A 6,000-nucleotide genomic window follows, 5' to 3' on the forward strand; every position below is an offset into this window, starting at 1 on the left:
TTAATTTTTGTGGAAGACCTAGAGGAGCCTGTGCAGAGTGACCAGCCAGTGATTCTTTACTAGAGTTCCATCACTATCAGGGCAGCAGAAAAGCAGAAGTGGGACCAATGCCACCAGGCCCAGGACTGCTTGCAGCAAGTGTCTAGACAGTTCAACATAGCTGAGATTCGTACAACAGACTGCCTGAGTGCCCTCAAGAGAAAGCTGAAAACCCATCTTTTCAAGCTGTATCTCTAGTCTACCTTCCTCTCTATCTCTATCTATCCCTATTTTCTATTAAAAAGCACTGTGCACTAGTTTAGCATTTAATTCAGTATCTTACTGACCTCCTGAAATACTTCTCGATAACTACTCTTAGCATAGTGATGCACTAATTTGGAAGTCACTTTGGGTAATAGCATCTGCTAAATGACGTAATGTAATGTAATGTAATGCAATGCAATACGCTACTTCATTCAAGACCTGAGGGCTTGAAATAACTTCACTTTCCTAAAAGGTGAAGCTCATATTTTATTAATATGTAAGTATACAAGCAGCCCTCGCCCAGGCTTGGTGGCAGGAGAAAATACTGAGGGGTGCAATTGCAATCTACGGCGCTGCACAAAAAGTCATAAATACTATGCAGACATATATATATAAGGACACCACTGAGGGTGCACTGAGGTCAGTCTGGGGGTACAATGCACTCCTAAGCACTCCCACAGAGCCACGCCTGCCTCACCATATGGGGAGGAAATATTCCAGGTATCTGAAAGACCACAAAATAATGTAATAACACAAAAAACAAGTGATTTAATGTTTATGTTTTTGTAATAAGACCATTAAGACATATGTCAAATATGAATAAAAATATGTAAAATTGTAAAATAAAAAAATATGTAACATTAACATAAAAATCTTTGCAATGTGAATGAATCAAGCCTCAGGTATGATTTGCCAGCACACAGAGCACATTTGATTCATGCACCAATCTTTCATTCTTTGTTTGCATACACTTTTTAGGGGGAGTTTTTAGGTCCGTATATGGCATCACCAATGTCCTTATATGTCAGCACCAAGTATTTATGCTGTAATTCTAACAAAATATGTGTAAGTGTGGTTTTGTATTTGTTACTGGTGCTTGCCCATTAAAGCCAAGCCAACATATGATCACTCAGATTTGACCTTTGATCCTTCCTAATTCCTCCCATATGGCTTGGAGCTTGACTTGGCCTCAATATCCACCATCAGCACTGTAATATGAGTAGGAGGATGAGTGTATTGATTTGCTACTGACCACACGCCTATTATCCTTGAGTGAACCTGAACATTTTAAGGATAAACCTAGTACTGAAATCAGCCCTTATTACTATGTATTTTCATTGATAATTCAATTTATATTTATATAGCCATAATATACTACAAATGTCAAATATCAGACTATCAGCATGGCCTTTCAGTGCAGCATTAAGTAATGGCATATTGTTTGTGTGCTGATGAATTTCAAGGAGCACAGTTAATACTACAGCAGTCTTTGTGTGACATTCAGCAGACAGGGACTTACTGGAATAGGCCGGGCAGTTCTTGTCTCCAGGAAGGAATGGTGCTGCTGTAACCTCATTGGCAGAGTGCTGATATTTCGGGGGGTGGTGGGGGAGGGGTTAGAAATTATGGGAGATGGAGCTGAGCTTTAATGACTTCTCATGCTTGTTATGACTAATATACTCTAAGTGTAATTAAAGTGAGACTTCTTTACAGAGTGACTGGTAGTTCTGGTACTCAGTGGTCTTCAATTGTCTTCCTTTGAGCTCAGAGCTTCTCTCAGCTTCATTTCCTCTTTGACCAAAAAGACAGGTTCTTGATGTGTTAATGCTTCCTGACCTGAATATGTCTGATACGCTTTTAAATCCTCTGATTTATTTTTATAATTTCTTCATAAAATCATTAACATACAGCAGGGTTCCATATTAATGGCTACCTTCTGTCCAGGGTAACCTTTGCACTTTTTCTCCTCAAAATGAATCTGTCCTTTTATGCCCTTGTTTAAATTTGATGCAATATGTGGACTGTGTTCCACCAGTAACTATTTTGCTTTCACCAAATGCATAGCACATCTCAAATCTAAAAAATTAGATGCTATTTGGTGATTTTTTGTTAAATTAGCTTTAATGGGAAACTCTTGCCAGGTAGCCAAGAGGAAAGTAAACTGTGAAGAAAAAGTAAACTGTCTATACGCATAATAATTGCTGTTGAACACTCTATAAATTGTTAGGGAATGAATAAATATTAACAATGCAGTCGATTATTAGCACAGGTCATGTCATTTCAAAACTCACATGCTAGTCATTAATATGGTTCAATTGCATCAGAAACTACACTGAAATGCTCAACTGGTGAATTTCAAGAGAAAAAAATGACTGTTAAGTTTAAGGGGTGCAGAAGTGGGAGAAAACGCACATGTGCCTGCATTATGGAATCTGTTGTCTGCCACCCACAATGCACCTGTTCTAGGCACGACATCATTTCAATGCTAACAAGAGGGAAATTTTCTTTTTGCTATCCTAAGATCTTTGGTTTAGCAGAGTAGTTTCTTGTGATGGTGTCACTGTGCTGGTTCCTGTTTCCAGATGCTGTGTGTGTGTGTGTGTGTGTGTATGTGTGCGTGCGTGCATGCATGCATGCAAGCACAGGCCAACAGACGTTTAGGATGTATGAGACTTGGCAAATTCCTGTAACACGCATTCATATCGTTTCTTAATCCAGAGAATGGGTTTGGACATATTCTGTAGAATCCAACATATGGGACATGACAGGATTTATAAAGACAGAGGTGAATGATAACACAAATCCCTGTGCTTTTCACCCTTTACTCAACCTCTTCTCCTCTGTCATATGGAGGAGTCACTGTAATCAATCCCCCATGCCAGTTTGTCTGGAACAATGTAGCTGACAACTGTAAATCTGGACATTCTGCTGTTGCAGTGTGGTGTATCAGCACCACTGATCTATATTACTATCCTGGAGAGAGGGGCCGTGCATTATGTTTTTGCAAGCCACTTGATGGCTCATTATATAGGCTCAATCTAGCTGGGCAAGAACAGTGTAAAAATTAGCACTGCTTTTTATGGGGGTCACATATCATATTAAAAAGTAAATACACAGATCATGTGAAATGTAACAAGTAATTATTATACAACTGGGTAACATTGAGAGAATGGTCAGTCAGTACGCATAGCCTCAAAAGATGGTGACATGAGGCATCACCATCAAATGCCAACCCTCATTCAGAAAGTACACAGAGAACAGTCATCAGCAACCGCAAGTTTGTGCTGGGTATATTTAGCTGAAAATGGCCTGATAATTGTATTCATTTGGCTAGAATGACTCAACTTTATGGATGCTTTGAAACTGAGGCAGTTGGTGAGCACTGGGGCACTGAGGTCTACTGTGGGTAATTCTCAGGAGCTGTTAGTACAATTATAAATCAATCCACTCAACTGTGTAGTCAAACAGGAAGGGACAGGATAACATAAATATTTCTCAATATGATGTCTTTAAGGCAAGAAACATAAAATGATTTCAAGTAATTGCTCAATTTTTTATTGTACATATACAATCGTCAATAGTTCAAACAAATGTGAACTTCAGTGCTGTTCAGAGCAATTTATTCCCTCATGTCCTTGCTCCTGTATATGTAACCCCATTCTTATTAAGACCTTCAGATGCCATGATTTATTCCAGTATGTTAAAGAAATAAAAAAAATAAGTGAGCATATTTAATATTCCTGACCTTGTGTTCGATTATTTGTCATGGCCATAATCTTCTCAGTGGATGAGTCACCTTTAGGAGATAGCTGGACTGTCAGCTGTCAGACTACAGCCCTGTCATTTCCACTTGGTGATGAGTCATGTAGTCATATTTAACGGGCCCTGGCAGAGGGGGGTGTATTCTGTGTTTTGAAGTTGTCTAAACAGGACAGGGATGGCAGCATGCAATGCTGTTCTCAGGTTTTGTACTTCTCCATGCTGTTAGTTGCATCCTAATCCTGGCTGACATCCAGAGTACTTTCAGACTCCCAAGACATTTTTTTTTACATATTATCATTATATATCACTGAATGTTACCAAAGCAATTTCAGTTAGCTCCACTGTTCAAAGGTTCAAGGGTGCCATGTGGTCTGAGGCCTTGTTGATTGTTAAGTGTTTGATGTGAAGCTCGCTCATGCTTTCATTACGTCTCAGCTTGATTACTACAATACACCCTTGGTTGAGGTATCAGCCTGAGTTCTCGATAAGCTTCAGAGTGTGTATTTGACAGCAAAGGGTTTAACACACACAGACAAATATCAGCACATTACACCACACTCATTAATCGACACTGGCCACCAATCAAATTTCAGGCTTATGATTCTGGTTCTTACCCTCTGGTGAGGCTCCTTGATATATTGTTGAGCTGCTCCACTCCTACGTCTCCTAACACTCCTTGAGACCATTAGACATGATGCTACCTAATCCTTTGGCTAATAAGATATGCACTGCTGCAGCCTGCTGTTTGTGGAACTCCCCTCCCTTCTCAATGAGACATTACCCGTTAAAACAATTTTAATCTATGCAGACATATTTTTAGAACCTGGCATTTAACCTTAAGTTCCTTTTATCACTATTACTGTTATGACACTTTTCTTTTTACAGTGTTAGGAATTTTTCATTTTCATGTTTGTACTCTGTTATTTCTTCATATTTTGTGATATTTAGTTATCATTATTTTATTATAATTGTTTATAATTTTTCTTTGTGACCTTTTGTGTTTTATTGTAAAGCACTTTGAGTATGACAATAAGATGTAATACACATTATTATTATTATTATTATTATTATTATTATTATTATTATTATTATTATTATTATTATGATTATTAATAATAATAATAATAATCATCATCATAATAAGGCTCACCTGAGCAGCCTTTTGGTTTCCAAATACTTCACCCTTCCTCTGTTTCTTATGGCTGTCTGTAAGTACAGGATAGTCAGTGGTGTTGTGTTGTTCTTAGTGAAAGCCAGTGGAACGGAGCCAGTCATCGAAGTGACAAGCTGCCACAGGAATTCTGTGTGGATGGCTCCATGCGTTTGCACTGTGTACATCATCCAGAACCAATTACTCCTGTATTTGTGCACGACACCAAATCTCATGTGACCAAACTAAACTGATCCATTCCTTACCAATTTTGTTCTGCATTTACAGAAATGCTTTCTGTCCTCTAAATAGACTAATACTGATAATGTCCCTGGTGTTCTATATGGATTTGATGCTCTCCTGATTGCACTGTGGCCAGTTTCCAGCAGGGATTCAGCCTTATGACCTCTTTCCCATCCTGAATTCAGCTATCACCATGAGACCTTATCAGGAAAACGCAACACAAAACATGCTATATATCAGTGTTTCTCAACCCTCTCCTGGAGGACCCCCTGCCCTGCATGTTTTAGATCTCTCCCTGCTCCAACACAGCTGATTCAAATGATCAGTTTGTTATTAAGCAGCTTCAGGAGTTCATAACGAGTTGATCATTTGAATCAGCTGTGTTGGAGCAGGGAGAGATCTAAAACATGCAGGGCAGGGGGTCCTCCAGGAGAGGGTTGAGAAACACTGCTATATATTGAAGTGCATCTGTAGTGGGTTTTTTAAGTGTGCAGATCTCCATCAAAATTAACAGAGACATCCCTAAAAACAGATCATTCTTGCCTATGATCATTGTGCTAGTTTGCTGCAGTGTAGTTATTAGCTGTTTAACACTGCTGCTATGTCTGACTGATTGTCTGACAGTAATGCAGATAGACATGGTAGAGGTAGTAAAGCCATGATTGTGTGCTGACATGTTTATAGTGAGCTCATAAAGACCAGATGAAGTCAACAGCCTCTTTGGGCTTGAGAAAATGTGTTGTACATGGTTGAATGTGCTCCACTCTAGCAACATGATGGGTCCCGAACTCTGCTTGAAACAGCACTCCTGATCCTAACAG

This window comes from Megalops cyprinoides, chromosome 10 (genome assembly GCF_013368585.1).
Source record: "Megalops cyprinoides isolate fMegCyp1 chromosome 10, fMegCyp1.pri, whole genome shotgun sequence".
In the NCBI taxonomy this organism is placed as follows: domain Eukaryota; kingdom Metazoa; phylum Chordata; class Actinopteri; order Elopiformes; family Megalopidae; genus Megalops; species Megalops cyprinoides.